Genomic DNA, 18,435 nt, shown 5'->3' with positions numbered 1-18,435 from the left:
GTGAACATATTCACCAGTGAGCGAAATGAACAAGTGAAAATGTTTTCTTCAACACGAGAAGATAAACTTCATGTCTTCATGCCACTGTGTAATGTTCTTCACATTATATGGACACGTCCACAAAAAAAACAAAACAAAACAAGTTAATCAAAAGAATTTTAATTTTGAACTGGTTTGCCATGTTGACAACATGGAAAACACTGGGAGTAACGTCGTCGGAGTGGAATATCGGGAATTATTATACATACAGGACACTTTTTCAACGGAATAAAAACATGCTCTATTCCCTTCTAGCAGATTTCATTCATTTGGTTTGATAGCATGCAATATTGTTAGCATATCGCTTATCCTATGTGTATTACATCACTCTACCCAGTGGAGAATGAGCGTTGAATACGATTTACAATATTGCATGGTTGTCAAGACAACATGACATCACACGTTGGAGATGTAAAACTTCTGCACTAGCGAGCGACTGGGACGATTTGTAAACAAACATGGCCACCAGGTTTGCTTTGTTAAATATGGAAGATTTTGAGAGAATTTTGAAAGAGAAAGACGAGTTGAACATCCGAAAGGAATGTATAATAATAATAATAATAATAATAATAATGGCTAGCTTTTTTTCATGGTATATCAGATATATTCCATTCAGCTACTCGTCTTCGACTCACTCAGTATCATGCTAGCTGAATGGAATATATCTGATATACTACTCAACACCAGCCAATATTATTTAAATATGTCCCTCAAGTTTTTCAACATGAGAAGATAAACTTCATATCTTCAAGTTAACGTGTGAGTTTTCTTTTTATTATACAGGCACATTCACAAACAAAAAGTACCCAAATTTATCAAAACAATTCATCAATTTCCTCACGAGTGACATATAGAGATTTGTCACGGTTTTGGTTCTCCATGTCCCGGATGGAGCTCGTATGAAAAATACAAGTAGCGTATTTCCCAGTAAAACACTCATCTCCATATAATACTCATTATATAATCTCAACAATTGTCATTACCACAAAAGGCGTAATCAATCATGAGAAACAAAGTGTAAAGCGTATGCTCCGAATGCTGCTTCTCAGTGACAATTTGCCGAAACCTCACTGTTGGATAGCGTGTTACAGTATCTGAAACCTTGGGCTGAATATAAATCCAGGATTAATCAGGAAGCAACAGCAGGTCAATTACTGCGGCAAACTAGTAGATAAACAAAAGAATAGATCTCAACATGCCCACCAGAGACTCAATCTACCACTGAAGTGGAGAAAATGTTCAAATAAAAATGAGTTTTATTTGACTACACTTTGACACTTAATCCTAGCCAAAGGACAGGAATAATAAACTGACACAGCAAGAACCTGTGTGACATGGAATAAATGCTGGAGTTGACTTTTATAATTGGCAGAAATCCATTCAGTATGAAATGCGTGGTAACAGTAATTGGACCCTAAAGACAAAATCTCCGGCCTTCTTTTTTTTTACACAGTGGAGTTGAGGCAGAGAGCTGAAATGTAATTAGCTCCTTTCAGACATTAAAGAGATAATCGGAGCTGAAAGGTTAGGGGTCTGGAGTAGTGACCAGAAAAACTGCCACACTGATATGGTTAGGTCCTTGAGAAAGCCATTAACTGTAAATTAATCCAAGGTCAGTGGTCGATCAGTGGTTAAGGATCTATGCATCACTTGTGCACTGACTTGTGCACCACTAGTCACTAGTTTTCTTTGGGAATTACTTAAGTACCTCAAAAATCAACATGGAAAAAAGCTCTTAAAGCAAAATTTAACCATAGATCTGGATAATGGCTCCGTCCGTACCAAATTTCTGAGTGTTAATCATTTCCAAAGGTCCATATTTTTTTATCTTTTACCCATTCTGTTGTGATATATCGTTCAGGTATTAAAATCTTCCTATTGCGAAGACATTTTGAAACACAGCTTGAGAAGTAAGGTAAGATTCATATCCATAAACTCAGATTATATTGTTTTTTATCCCCCCTCAATATACCCCAAGGCCCTGCGTTATTTACTAGAGCCCACATAGGAAGGCTAATTTGCATACATAATGAGATCAACTGTCCGTGTGGTTACGAGGCATGCTGAAAGTGATTTACGAAGAAGGACAGCACAGGAGAAGTTGAAAGAGAAAACAAGGGGTTTCGTGTATGATAATTCTTCATAAGTTTGGATCTCCTGAAAAGGAATTCCTGAGTGAAAATGAAACTTGTTACATGTATGAAAATTTATGCGCCAACTGTAAGGGCCCGGTCCCACAACACCGATAACTATAACTCCAACTATGATTAAACCTCTGCCTGAATTTAATTCCAGTCTGAATCCTGACTATAATATTGCTTGGTCCTGCCACTCAGGGAAATAAATGCATGCAACTTAGGAACAGTCATGGAAGTTTTTTCCAAGTAGTAGCACATTATTCCGGATCATACTGTACAGCCTGGACCTCAAAACAACCCATGTACATACTCCAGTGGTTGATATAATACAGATAGCTCACGGATTACGGAAATATAATAAAAAAAGGATACAAAATACAGAATGGTTACAGAGTTTAATACGGATGCATCATGGATGCTAATAATTTATGGGTTGTTTGCGGACATTTCAGTATATTACAGATTGGCTACCAATTTCATATGGATGATGCATCACGGATAAAATATTAAGAAAACGATTAAGTGTTTGGACTGCTGAAGTACATAATTAAAATAGCTTACTTGCATGTATATGTTTATTAATTTACTATTGATATTTCACAGAAAATCACACATCCGTGAATAAAAGATCCGTGCTTTGTATTATATTTTTTATTTTCCGTGAATCCGTATTCCGTGACTTCATGATGCAACAAGGATGTACAAAGATGCCCTGGAGAAAATAGCACGCGCTCAGACAATGTCACATATAAACAATTACCTGATCGGTCAGATGTTTTATCATGTTGGATCAGGTCCAGACCTGGAAAAATGGCTCCAGAAGCTCATCTCATTGATACGGATAAACCCAGGCCTGGGCTATGGATATCGTAATCGGTCTGGTGTGAGCACCAAGCACATAAACTGCAGGGGATCAATTTATTTATAGTTATTATTATAGTTGTAATTATAGTCATTGGTATTGTGGGACCAAGCCTTAATGCTAATTGTGGAGACATTGGAAAATATAACAGTAAAATAAAAGCGTGTAGACGGTTTTATGATAGCTTTCTGTTTTCACAGTTTCTTTTTACATTTGTGACACTGAAGGTCCAAATGTGCAGCGAATATTTTATATGAGTTTCAAGAGTCATTATTCTGTGAAACTGGGACATAATTTTGATAAACTGTCATAAAAATAATGCTTCGATCGCATCTCCCAATTTAATACTTGCCCTTTAGTTGTATTAATATGCATATAATTTTTGTTCTCAAAGTGACTTTTCGACTGCAGTGCATCATATTTGTGTTGACCCACCTTGTTTATCCTGTTTTTTTTTTTTCCAGTTTTAGGTAGAAATGGCATATTTATTAACCCTTTGATGCAAAACATGGGTCAAAAGTGACCCGGCTGAGTTTTTATCTTCTATATCTTTGCAATAAATTAATTCCATCATTCAGTATTCAAGGTATTCCTCAATTAACTTGTTTTTGATCATCATACATCCTTATTTTATTTTTTCCTTTCTTACTTTTTGAATAAAAACCCTTTTTGTATCACTCCCCTTCTAATGCACAACATGGGTCAAAAACGACCTGCATTCATTTTCCAGGTTATTTCATGTATGGCTGAGTGTTTCTATGATATACTTTTGAAATAAATTCATTTTGTCATTTACTTTTCCAAATATGCAGTAAATATCTTGTTTTTGTTTAGCACAAATCATCATTTTTATTTTTCCTTTCTTAAGTTATGAACAAGCACAGCTTTTGTAATTCTACATCAAGTTTACACACATGGGTCAGAACCGACCCGCATGCATTTACTCCAGCGTTTGGTGGGAACTGTGAATTGTGCTTGTGTCAGACATTTCACAGCTCAGCACAGCGCCCTTTGCCCATCTAATACATGGAAGTAATGTTTTTCAATTGTTCTAACATTACCTTAGAAAAAAATTGATGATGTTTAGGTTACCTTGAGAGTGAGTCGATTACTTGTCAGAAAGTTACAAGTAATTACTATTAGCTACCGAGCTGTTGACATATTCTACTTTAATTAGCTAATTTTATTGTAGTTGGCTTAGCTAACTACATAGTTAATAAATAAATAACTGGCCCCATTCACTGCTAAAGTAATTACTTGAAACAAATTATTATTATAGTATTAAGACATTTAATTTTAAATCACACTTGGATAACCCATGTGTAGTAATATAAAAAGTATATTTGTTCATAAAGTAGGAAAGAAAAAATTAAATTAATGATTTGTGGTAATTAAAAACAAGATATTTAAAGAATACTTGGAATATTCAATCATAAAATAAATTGATTTCAAAAGATAGAGCAAAGAAAAACTCAGTCAGCATGAAATAACCTGGAAAATGAATGCGGGTCATTTTTGACCCATGTTGTGCATTAGAAGGGGTGTGCATATGTTTTGCATCAAAGGGTTAAAAAATATAAGCTGATTAATTCTGCTCATGTGAAAGATGCAGTTCCTCCAATGACTTTGTTAGTCATCGGTTTGTCATCTTTGTACATCATGTAAACCTTTCGTACATTATGTCCTGAGTGCAGGTCCTCGTTCGCACAATACACAACAGGTTATTTGTGTATAAATCAATCTATGACAAATGGTTAAGTCCTGAAGCAAGCTGTACAGTTTATTAAATTCTCCCAAGGGCACAATTCCCAACCTGATAACTGCTGAGACAGAGAGAGAATTTATATTCACGTACATTTTGCTAATCCTGTAGAGATGAGTGAATTGATTTACAGAGTCATCATGTGGTGAATCGTGAGACACTGATCCTTTTATATATATATATACATATATGCATGAAAGGCCAGTGACAGCATTTACCCAGCTTTCTTCATCATCTCATGCCAGGATGACAGTCGATTTCGTTGGAACTTTGCAAACAAGCGAAAAGGTGATGACACAGGAAATCTTGCCATACTATTAATCACCGGTTATATAAGGCAGGAGGCTGTAAAGTGTGTAATCATCACCTGGTGAGCGCCTGTGGCCCGAGTCAAAGCACAACTCTATACAGTTCAGAGGAAAAGCAATTTAAATGCATTGTGTTCATGTGGAAGCAACCCGAGGACATGCAGGTGCAGGAAATGTGTTAGTGATGAGGATCAGCATCAAGAACGCAGCACCTATTGATAGTGCAGACAGACAGAATATGGACCTGTCCCAGCCTTGACAGAGCACTAATGAAGCCAGCCCGTCTGCCCTGATGGAGGATGTTCCCTCTATACACACACACACACACGATTCAGCCATAACATTAAAACCACTGACAGGTGAAGTGAATAATACTGATTATTCTATCCACATTCACTGGATATGAGCAATTGCATGCTCTGACTGGCTACTCTACTACTAGGATTTCAGCTCATATACCATGAGTAGAGAAAAAAAATGGCAGAGCATGTTGCTCAACCAACCGAGGATGAAATAAAAACTCTACTCAAAAACAAAACCCCAAAAAATAAAAAAAGCAACAAATATGGAATAAAATTATTTGACGGTAAGAACTTTTTTTTTTTTTACTTTTCAAGAATTATTATTATTATTATTATTATGGCGGCACAGTGGTGTAGTGGTTAGCGCTGTCGCCTCACAGCAAGAAGGTCCGGGTTCGAGCCCCGTGGCCGGCGAGGGCCTTTCTGTGCGGAGTTTGCATGTTCTCCCCGTGTCCGCGTGGGTTTCCTCCGGGTGCTCCGGTTTCCCCCACAGTCCAAAGACATGCAGGTTAGGTTAACTGGTGACTCTAAATTGACCGTAGGTGTGAATGTGAGTGTGAATGGTTGTCTGTGTCTATGTGTCAGCCCTGTGATGACCTGGCGACTTGTCCAGGGTGTACCCCGCCTTTCGCCTGTAGTCAGCTGGGATAGGTTCCAGCTTGCCTGCGACCCTGTAGAACAGGATAAAGCGGCTAGAGATAATGAGATGAGATATTATTATTATTATTATTATTATTATTATTATTACAGCATTTTTCACAAATTGCTACTGTCAATTTCACCGGTTTGTTTACATTCCAAGCAGAAATGATTGTCAGACGTTTTGTATAAAGTTTTTATTGATTGAGTCTGCAAAAAAAAAAAGCTGTTTCTTAAAATCCAGTGAATGTGGATAGAATAAAACTGTTATTCTACTCAATTTCATTGTAGATAGCTTGTAGCTGACTCAGTGCTATCAGCTTGTCGGCTATCAGCTCATGTACGACTTAATTTCGCGGAATAATTGTTAATTATCTCATTAACACAATATTAGGAAGGTGGATTTAATGCTATGGGCGGCACTGTCGCCTCACAACAAGAAGGTTCTGGGTTTGAGTCCAGTAGCAGATGGGGGCCTTTCTGTATGAAGTTTGCATGTTCTCCCCGTGTCTGCGTGGGTTTCCCCCACAGTCCAAAGACACGTAGTTATGTTAACTGGCTACTCTAAATTGTCCATAGGTGTGAATGTGTAAAAGGTTTTCCAAACCCTGAAATGGGAGGGTTGTGGCAGGAAGGGCATCCGGCGGAAAACTATGCTCCAATTAATATGACATGTGGATCAATAGGGTCCACATGGCAGCGACCCCACACACACAACTGGGACAAGCTGGAAGAAGTGAATGAGTAGTGCATTTAATTGCCAAAATTAAGATAATAACAGCACTGGGTTTCTTCTTGTTGGAGATAATCCTGGACTCACCTACAGTGGTGCTTGAAAGTTTGTGAAACCTTTAGAATTTTCTATATTTCTGCATAAATATGACCTAAAGCATCATCAGATTTTCACACAAGTCCTAAAAGTAGATAAAGAGAACCCAGTTAAACAAATGAAACAAAAATATTACACTTGGTCATTTATTTATTGAGGAAAATGATCCAATATTACATATCTGTGAGTGGCAAAAGTATGTTAACCTTTGCTTTCAGTATCTGGTTTGACCCCCTTGTGTAGCAATAGCTGCAACTAAACGTTTCCGGTAACTGTTGATCAGTCCTGCACACCAGCTTGGAGGAATTTTAGCCCATTCCTTTGTACAGAACAGCTTCAACTCTGGGATGTTGGTGGGTTTCCTCACATGAACTGCTCGCTTCAGGTCCTTCCACAACATTTCGATTGGAGTAAGGTCAGGACTTTGACTTGGCCATTCCAAAACATTAACTTTATTCTTCTTTAACCATTCTTTGGTAGAACGACTTGTGTGCTTAGGTTCATTATCTTGCTACATGGCCCACCTTCTCTTGAGATTCAGTTCATGGACAGATGTCCTGACATTTTCCTTTAGAATTTGCTGGTATAATTCAGAATTCATTGTTCCATCAATGATGGCAAGCCGTCCTGGCCCAGATGCAGCAAAACAGGCCCAAACCATGATACTACCACCACCATGTTTCACAGATGGAATAAGGTTCTTATGCTGGAATGCAGTGTTTTCCTTTCTCCAAACATAACGCTTCTCATTTAAACCAAAAAGTTCTATTTTGGTCTCATCCATCCACAAAACATTTTTCCAATAGCCTTCTGGCTTGTCCACGTGATCTTTAGCAAACTGCAGACGAGCAGCAATGCTCTTTTTGGAGAGCAGTGGCTTTCTCCTTGCAACCCTGCCATGCACACCATTGTTGTTCAGTGTTCTCCTGATGGTGGACTCATGAACATTAACATTAGCCAATGTGAGAGAGGCCTTCAGTTGCTTAGAAGTAACCCTGGGGTCCTTTGTGACCTTGCCGACTATTACACGCCTTGCTCTTGGAGTGATCTTTGTTGGTCGACCACTCCTGGGGAGGGTAACAATGGTCTTGAAGTTCCTCCATTTGTACACAATCTGTCTGACTGTGGATTGGTGGAGTCCAAACTCTTTAGAGATGGTTTTGTAACCTTTTCCAGCCTGATGAGCATCAACAACGCTTTTTCTGAGGTCCTCAGAAACCTCCTTTGTTTGTGCCATGATACACTTCCACAAACATGTGTTGTGAAGATCAGACTTTGATAAATCCCTGTTCTTTAAATAAAACAGGGTGCCCACTCACACCTGATTGTCATCCCATTGATTCCACACCTGACTCTCATTTCACCTTCTAATTTTAACTGCTAATCCTAGAGGTTCACATACTTTTACCACTCACAAATATGTAATATTGGATGATTTTCCTCAATAAATAAATGACCAAGTATAATATTTTTGTCTCATTTGTTTAACTGGGTTCTCTTTATCTACTTTTAGGACATGTGTGAAAATCTGATGATGTTTTAGGTCATATTTATGCAGAAATATAGAAAATTCTAAAGGGTTCACAAACTTTCAAGCACCACTGTATGTGGCCACTTTGCTGGAAGAAGACCCAAATTGTCACACTCAGCTGAGAGGAAATTGGTTCAGATGGTCACAAACAACCCAGGAACCTCCAAGGCACAGGTCTGACATGAACTGGAAGCTCCTGGAACACTGTGTACAATCAAGCAAGTTTTAAATCACCATGAACTGAGAGACTTCCATCCAAGAAAGAAGCCCCTGCTCCAAAATTGACACATTCAAGCTTGACTCAAGTATGCAGCTGACCACATGGACAAAGAAAAAGCCTTCTGGAGGAAAGTTTTATGGTCAGATGAGACAAAGGTTGAGTTGTTTGGCCACAATGAGCCGAGGTACAGAGGAACACTGTACCAACTGTTAAGCATGGTGGTGGTAGCACATTGCAGAAAGTGGATATAATAATGAACAACCTCAGAATTCTTCAACATAATCTCAACGCATCAGAAACTTGGACACAATTGGGTGCTCCAATAGGATAATGACCCTAAATGCTCATCAAATGTTTGCTTTTTGGCCCATTATAACTGATTTATGAAATACAACTAAACCCATTAGTAAAACAGAACTAGTCCTGGATCTGTATTTTCCACGAAATAAGTAAATACACAATGGCAGTTCTTCAATGTCTAGTCCACCATGACAACCATTCGACACAATTAATTTCATTCTCTTTCCCTCACTGAGGACTGCCATCTTGAATCAGATGTTCTTCCAATCCTATTATCTCACCTTCCATTAGAGGAGATATTAACAGCGTGTGTCATCACGTCGCCTTTCACAAGCAGGCGACTTCTACTCAGTCTTGTGCTATTCGTGTGAGTTACTCTGAGAAGCCACTGAGCGTTGAAGAAATAACTGTTATTCCAACATCCTATTCATACTAACAGCTGCCAGAGCCACATATGCTTAAATTAGAGATGTCATAATACAGAATACAGAGGATCTCCATAATGAGGAACAAACAACTGGAAGGAAAAAAAGGCAAAAAGAACACACTGGTGGTGGAGTTGGTGTCCATTTTAGCCCCATTAATGAAGAAACAGCAGCTGGAAAGAGTGGAATAATGACATGGAGGAGTTTCTTAATCAGTCTGGCAGTCGGCCTTCCACCGGGACATACTTCTCAATCCTTGAACTGGTTCTTGCCAAGACGATTAAGCTTTACCTAAAGTTTAAAGAACATTTATCATGTGTGAATGCATTGCCACTACAAATCGTTCACCTTTTCTGCTAGCTGAAAGGGAAAGCTAATTAAAGAGGCTGGAGGAAACTTGGAAACATCAGCTGCAGGCTGTCTGAAACACCTGTCTCATAAACTACCCTGGCAAAAAGCTTAGTAATAACACTGCGTTTAATGGATTCAGTGGGAGTTTAGATAGCTGATAAAGCATCATTATATCAGAATATTTTAAAAACAAATAGTGTACATAAAAGTTATTTCTTTTAAGATTTTCTTAACAGTACCACATGTAGTTCTGTCATCAGCCACTTCCATGGTGGAAAACTTACAGAACAAACTGCCAGACCCAGCTGTTACAAAGTGCTAATGTGGTGACTCCGGTTAGGTTACATGTCAAACAGACGTCGTACAAAAAGGTTCAACACAGGAAATAATTCAATTAACTTATGTGGAGCTGTTCCTGTGAATGAATTGTTACTATCAAAAAAAGAATGTATTAGAAGGATTGCATTAATATAAACCTGCGATTTGAATTACAGCAAGAATGACCATCATGGGCGGCAAAGTGGTGTAGTGGTTAGCGCTGTCGCCTCACAGCAAGAAGGTCCGGGTTCGAGCCCTGTGGCCGGCGAGGGCCTTTCTGTGCGGAGTTTGCATGTTCTCCCCGTGTCCACGTGGGTTTCCTCCGGGTGCTCCGGTTTCTCCCACAGTCCAAAGACATGCAGGTTAGGTTAACTGGTGACTCTAAATTGACCGTAGGTGTGAATGTGAGTGTGAATGGTTGTCTGTGTCTATGTGTCAGCCCTGTGATGACCCGGCGACTTGTCCAGGGTGAACCCCGCCTTTTGCCCGCAGTCAGCTGGGATAGGCTCCAGCTTGCCTGCGACCCTGTAGAACAGGATAAAGCGGCTAGAGATAATGAGATGAGATGACCATGATGTTATAGCAAATTACTCCACACCTTCTGATCAGTCAACAGTGCTATGGTATAAATGTAAATACCGTATGTCTGGGAAATATACTTTGACACATTTTTGTTGTCGTTGAAGCCAGTTCAACAAAATGGTGGTATAAACAGTGATTCTGTCCAGTACTACTGGAGGGAATTTGCTTAGAAAGTGAGTATTAGATACGTTATTACACGTCATAAGTGTGGGGAAATGTTACCCCTTATTAGGGACAAGTGTTGTAGTACCTAAGACCAGTCTCAAGACCACTTTTTGAAGGTCTCAGTTTCGTCTCAGAATGGACCACATTTTCACTCAGTCTTGTCTTGGTCTCAGACATAGAGGACTCAGGATTTTATTTCAAGACCAGTCAAGACCACAACTGTTGGGCTTTCACTAAATTGCCTGTACATTGTTGGATTTCTTTGTTAACATCGTCACTGTCATTGGATGTAAAATTTCCTGCTTCAAATGCAACCAATAACATGACTCATTGCTAATTCGAAATTTTCTTTCCTGTTAACAGCCATCACCCCTGTATTTCAGGCTTGTAGTACTCAAGTCCGACTTGTGCCCTAATTTTAAGGACTTGTGACTCAACTTGGACTTGAGTACTGATGACTCGGACTTGTCCATTAACTGCATTCGGACTCGTAAATCGGAGACGGGGACTCTGATTTTTTCTTTATTTTTTGTAACATGCCATAATAATTTGGCATAAGAAATGTATATCTACATTCATTTTTATACTAATTTCGTGCAAGAGAATGCACATTCACCTGTTCATACGTCATGTTCAGGAACAAACTAACGTTAATGGCGCTAAAATGCCTGGAGAGAACGCCCCTAGGATTGTCCGCTTTGCTTATACAGACTTCTCGTGCAGTGGGAAAAAATGCATTGCTATGTGTTCCATATGTAGAAGAACTATCGAGGGGACGACGAGGACAACCTCGAACTTTAATCGTCATTTGGCAAGACTCCACCCAGAGAGGTAAGTGACATGCTATGTTCATTGCTCTGTTGATAGTGGGCGGGGCTTGCTTGCTGACCGATGAACTAGCTAGTGTTAACCCACTCTCATGTTATTTGCCCTGTTGATAGTGGGTGGGGCTTGCTGAGTGATGAGCAAACTTTTTATCTGTAGCCTATTAAATAAATTTTCTTTAATGACTTGGACTTGAATACTGGGGACTCGAGACTGGACTCGAACTCGGGGTTCAGTGACTCAACTACAACACTGCTCTATTCCCATCATGCACACTGATCTGGTCCTGGTCTTGACTCGGTCTCGCCTTGGTCTTGGTCTTAACTTGATCTCAACTCCTCAAAGTCTTTGTCTTGTCTTGGTCTCGATACACTTTGGTCTTGGTCATGACTTGGTCTCAGTTTAGGTGGTCTTGACTACAACACTAGTAGGGACTAATTGCTGGAGAGGATGTGGGGAACAAGTAGCAGACTCTTTTTGTGCCCAATATTAACACCCTTTTAGGAAGAGGTTAATAAATTCCTAAAGTATATTTTTGACATATGTGGGTGGCATAGTAATGTAGTGATTAGCACTGTCACCTCACAGCAAGAAGGTTCCGGGTTTGAACCTCATGACTAACAGGGGCCTTTCTGTGTGAAGTTTGTACGTTCTCCCTGTGTCTGCGTGGGTTTCCTCCAGGTGCTCCAGTTTCCCCCACTCATCAAAGACATGCAGATTAGGTAAAAATACCCAGCTGCTGGGTTTGTTCAAGACAGTGCATACTTGGTGCCGATCCCAAGACCAGATAGATTGGGGAGGGTTGCGTCAGGAAGGGCATCCAGTGTAAAACTTACGCCAAATCACATATGCGGAACAGATCCGCTGTGGCGACCCCTAACGGGAGCAGCTGGAAGAAGAAGATATTCTTGACATAAAAGAATCTTTGACACCAGAAAATATTTGGAGTATTAATTTATCCGGAAAGATAAAACTGGCAGACATGCATCTTTTGAACATGTTGCAAGTAACGACTTTGAATCAAGTGACAAGGACATGGAAACAATTAAATCCACCAAAATTAAACTCATTAACAACATAAAAGGTTTTGGATATGGAAAGATGAACTTTTACAGTTAGAGAGCATGTAGAAAAATGGAATAAATATTTCCCCAATGATAAACTGTGTAAAAGAAAGCCTTATTTCAATTCAGCCAAAGATGTATAGTAAACAGGTACCCCTCCTCTCGATTTATTTATTTATTTATTTTGCCATCCCTTTCTCTTTTTGATTCTTTTGAACAAAAATGTGCAATGGGATCTGAAGGAAAGGAATGTTTCTAAGACGAGAAAAGGAACATTGCAATAAAGTATTTTTTAAAAAAGTGAGTCTGTCTAAAGATGTCTAAAATCTCGGTAGCTTCTGTACGTGTGACTTTCTCACACAGCGAATGTCACGATTTGATCAAGGTGTTGAAAAGTTGCACTGCCGTAGCAAAACTGACAAAAGCCTCGATTCAGTTTGTAATCTGACACCGGCTGTTAAAACATCCACCATGTTCACCACAGTTGGAAGCTTTAAAAGAAATGTTCTCCCTTTCTTCACTTTACTTCTGGCAACATCGATAGCTTAAATATTTCACAGTATATTTCAGTTGCGTAATGTATGGAAGATCACAGGATACACGTTTGTACCAAAAATATACAAATGACTGTTTAGTGACTCAGCTATGAAAAAACAAGTACTTAGTACTTAAATAAAGCCAACAAAAATACACAGAAAACGTATAAAACTCCACATAGAGGGTAACCAGAGCTCAGGATCAAACCTCAGACTCCAGAGCTGCAAGGCAGCAACGCTACTACTGCCTACACATAAGTTTGTTTTTCAAAAAAAAAAAAACATTTGGACAGCCATAATCTTCAATAAAAAAGAAGCAAAGTACCAACAAGAAAAAAAAAACTTTATAGTGAAATGTTCTGCAACACAAACAGTATAAAATATTAACATTATTACCACCCAATTAAAGGGACCATATGAAGAAACCTAAAATAATTATTTCCTAACAAGCTAACAATCTTCCTTTCGGCTGTTGTGTGACTCACAGTCGTCATGTGGCTACCAATTACTAGAACATTTCGATCACAGATGACTGTGTCCATCTTCGGGCCTGCCTGATCCATCCTGATGTCCTACTTCTGGCTGAGGTTCTCATCATTTCACTCCTGTGGAGGACGGCCCCATATGGACAGTCTAAAGATACACTTAGAAGATGGCTCTAGACACTTACAGTTTTGCTCTGATGGCTGAGGACTACAATCACCATGATAACTTTAGGCCTTCAGTTGTCATGAACAGTTTTGCACTCAAGTCTCCATCAATGAACAGCTGATTACTTCAACAAAATAGACTTCATGTTAAAACTATAATGAACTTCCTGGTTACACATTTGCACTTTTTGACCATAGGACACACTTACAGAAGCGAGTTATTTAGAATCACACTATCTGTTATAGGGCTGTCCCCGACCAAGGATTTTCTTGGTCGACCAGTGGTCGTGCATTCACTCCGACTAATTGACTAATCGCCCCCCCAAAAAAAACCCTGCCCATTTTTACCGGGATACACATCTGTGAAGCTTTACCTGTAATGCCGGGCTGCCGTATCTATGCGCATTTACCACTAACGGCCAATTCACTAACGAATTTCCATCTGGTTAGATGTCCATATATCCGTTGTGAAACTGAGTGCTTTGCAGTTTTCGATCTTGCCCTGAAGTGTTTGTTTTGTAGAGTTGTATTTGCTCGTAACCGCGTGCATCACTGTGTCATGTCTTGGCAGGCTGTATCCTGGCTCGAGGTATTCAATTAGATTTTTAAATCCCTCACCACTGATGATATTCACAGGTCGCATGTCCAGCGCGATGAAATCAGCTATTTTGTCAGTTATGTCTCTCTTCCTTTTTTCAGATAGAGAAGGTTTCATTACGAGCTTTTGCTGAGTCAGTGATGAGGATGAGGATGATGATGAGGATGCCGTGGAGGAGGCTGGCTCATCGCAATAAAGTGGATGCGCCTGTAGAGAGATTGTAAAACAGTGAGCTGGATAATTTAGCTTTACCAGTAGCCAGTAACCAGTAGGCCTACGTATTGCAATCAAACTTCAGGTTGCAAGGGGTAGGCTAGCTAGGCTAGTAGGCTACTTACATGGTTGAGGTGGTAAAGCATGTTCGTCGTGGAAGAATGAAAGGCGAATGTTTTTTTGCAAATTCTGCACGTAACCCTCTTTGGGTCATCTTTGTTCTTTTCGAAATGATCCCATATTTTAGAGCTCCTTCCAGACATGCTGTCTGCCTGTGTTAAAAAAATCACCAACAGTAAATTAGTGTCACGACTTCCTTTATCATGCCCGTCAAATTAAAAGCCCTTCAGCCCTTTGACAAGACGCGGCTTTTTTCCCTGCGACCAATTGACCAATGGAATTTTGGTCGACCAACGATTAATCGATTGTTTGCCGTCAGACCTAATCTGTTATCACCCAAATGAGGATGGGTTCCCTTTTGAGTCTGGTTCCTCTCAAGGTTTCTCTTTCTCGTATTGTGTGAGGGAGTTTTTCCTTGCCACCGTCACCACAGGCTTGCTCATTAGGGATAAATGTATTAGTTCATATGTTAAAATTCTTTATTTTTCTCTAAAGCTGCTTTGCGACAATATCTATTATTAAAAGTGCTAGACAAATAAACTGACTTGACTTCTGTCGTTTGCCCTAAGAGTTTGTTACATTGGGAAAGCTGTTTTCAAGCCTGGGATCAGTCTAAAGAATCAATTCCTGGTTCTCTTGAAAATGGAGGTCTGGCATTTGCTACCTGCCTAGTAAAGAAAGATCAACGTTCTTCAACTTGTCATGTTACTTCCTGTTTCAAGTTTGGTGATAGTGAAGAAAGGATTGTTATGTTAAGTTAAGAAGATGGAATATCTTATTAATTTATAAAATCAGACCACGAATGCTGAAATTATTTCACATTTTGGTCCATGTGCTTGTACTGGGAACATCACAACGTGCACATATCATGTTGGTGATCCTGCACAATGACATGCCATGCATGCATCCACAAAAAAGCAATATTTTTCTCCATTTGAATGTCAGTACCAAAGAAAAATTAAAATAATAACGAGAAGAGCACTTGGTAGAGTTCATACCTTCACCAAGCCAAATATTATCAACATCAAAATCAAATCGCTTGAACCTAGGATAATACTAAAGATGACAATACTAAATTGTTATACTATTATACTATCATACTAAACTGACAATACTAAAATGTCATGCTATCATTACTAAACTGTAATACTAAAGATGATAATACTAAAGATGACTATTAAAGTTACTTGAACCTCGGATAATACTACCGTTCCCTTACAACAGTAGAGGGAAAAGAGAAGGAGCAAAAACACATCAAGGAAGCACTTCAGAAGCACGGGTACCCCAACTGGGCTTTCATCAAGACCAGAAAAAGAAACATAACGGACAGGGAAGAAAACCACAACAAACGCAATTCCCTACATTTCTGGACTATCTGAGAAACTCAGGAGGATCATCTACAAACACGACATCCCTATACACTTCAGACCCAGCAACACTCTGAGGCAAAAATTGGTCCACCCTAAAGACAGAATACACAGACACAAACAGGACAACATAGTGTACGCAATCTAATGCAGTGAGGAATGCACAGACCTGTACATTGGGGAAACGAAACAACTGCTTCACAGGCACATGGCTCAACACAGGAGAGCCAGTTCCTCAGGCCAGGACTCTACAGTCTATCTTCATCTCGACAACAAAGGACACTCGTTTCAGGACTGCAAATATACGTATTTTAGCCAGAGAAGACCGGTGGTTTGAATGAAGAGTAAAAGAAGCCATCTTTGTCAATCTGGAATGACCATCACTGAACAGAGGAGGTGGTCTGAGACACCACTTATTAGCCACCTACAATGCAGTCCTTGGCACACTTTCCAGAAAACTGAATACACGTCCACACCAAGACTCAGCTGACTTCAATGACTCACATGACGGCAGAGAGAGCCAACAACCCACAGATCACCCTAATGACTCCCTAGGCTGCTAACACCATTCACACCCAGGTGTTAGTGACCCTAACACCTACAGGATGACTGAGGCTACATCCACACGACAACGGCAACGAGATGTTATTTAAAAAAATATCGCGTCCAAATGGGCAACGATCAGTAAAATATCAGGTCCATATGGCAACGCAACGCTTGCTGAAAACGATGCAATACACATGCCACACCTCTAGGGGCGCTGTAAGACGGTCCCTTCGGAGACACCAGAACAATAGAAGAAGTAAGGACGCATGCGCATAAACTATTATGCGCGAGACTTCATATTAGCCACAAAGTCAGGAAAATCTGTTCATAAAATTACGTTATAATGACCAAATACAATGAAAAGTATTTTTCCAGTCTCACCTGTGAAAGGTAATCCCATGTGATCTTGTTTGGACGGTAAACCTGTTGGTACAGTTAAACGCAGCACATGAATGAGGCATCTTTATTCTCTGCTTTGACCTATCCAATATGGCGGCGAGGATGACGTATGATTCTACGCAGAAGGCGGCGTCTTTAATGGTCCGGAATAAATTGAATGCTACACGTTGATGGATTAATTTGTTGTTCTATGCCCTTTTTGAGGAATGTATTGTAGGACTTAAACCAACATCTGAAGAGGTGAGATCGCTCCTTTTTTTCCCTATTTTTGCTGGCGGGATTGACTCTGCCCTAATGGCTATTTTCTCTCTCTCTCTCTCTCTCTCTCTCTCTCTCTCACTTTGCACCATTACACGATAAATATTCACAGTGAAAATATTTTGTAAGCGTGTTTCATTAACCAAGTTATAGGATTTGTTGACAACTCGCATCGAGTTCGTTACACTTCTACCCGGCGTGAAGCACTGACAGTCATGTGGTTGTGACGTCATTGTAAACAAATCCGTTCTACTCATCCAGACGACTTTGCAATGGCAACGTTGCCAGATCTTTCCACTCTGGAACCCGTTCTCAAAAGATTGCGTTTTGGGGCACCCAAAACGCTGGTGCCGTGTGGACGCCAGGCCTAAACGATAAACAATTGTATCAGATTCACCTGAATCCGTTGCCGTGTGGACAGGGCCTGAGAGGGTCAACGACCCATGTGACCTCAACGACTCTCCTTAGGGTTGCTTTTGGTCCACTAGAGGATAAATACCTGGAACTCCCCACTAGTCAGACAGAACCGAAGAAGCCATTCGGATGAGAGGTGAAACGTCTTCAAGAATTTCAAGCAAGTCCAGTTGCCTTCTTTAGCACCTACGGTTTACTATGACCTGGATGACTGAGAACCTTCACAGACAGATAATCCTAAAGCTGTCCACCAAATTTCATCAAAATCCATTCACTACTTTTTGAGTTACGTTGGAAACAAACAAACAAAAAATCCTGGATCCACATACATATCCGGATTTGCATCAGAATCTAATCAATTGTTCCTTGGCCCATGCCTCACCCCTCCTCCAAATTTCATCAAAATCTGTTCACTACTTTTTGAGTTATGTTGGAAAAAACAAGCAAACAAATGAAGGCAAAAACATGGAGAAGCCATGGCCTAAAGGTTAGAGAAGCAGCTTTGGGACCAAACGGTCACCGGTTTAATTCCCTAGACCAGCAATGGCCGAAGTGCCTGTGAGCAAAACCCCTAACTCCCAACATCTCCTTGGGCTGGGTATGTCAGGGTCTTGTTGCATGTTGCTCTGGATAAAAGCATCTCCTAAATGCCTGTAATGTAATGAAAACATAAC

The 18,435-nt window shown here is 39.9% G+C and overlaps 1 protein-coding gene across 1 annotated transcript in view; it reads right to left on the bottom strand.

The window, feature by feature from the left end:
- slc35f1 (solute carrier family 35 member F1) overlaps nucleotides 1-18,435 on the bottom strand; it is a 368,949-nt gene that overhangs the window by 114,287 nt on the left and 236,227 nt on the right. The window lies entirely within an intron of this gene.

Source organism: Neoarius graeffei, chromosome 3 (assembly GCF_027579695.1).
Source record: "Neoarius graeffei isolate fNeoGra1 chromosome 3, fNeoGra1.pri, whole genome shotgun sequence".
In the NCBI taxonomy this organism is placed as follows: domain Eukaryota; kingdom Metazoa; phylum Chordata; class Actinopteri; order Siluriformes; family Ariidae; genus Neoarius; species Neoarius graeffei.
The sequence above is the reverse complement of the archived record's forward strand: the minus strand, read 5'-3'. Positions and strand labels throughout refer to the sequence as shown.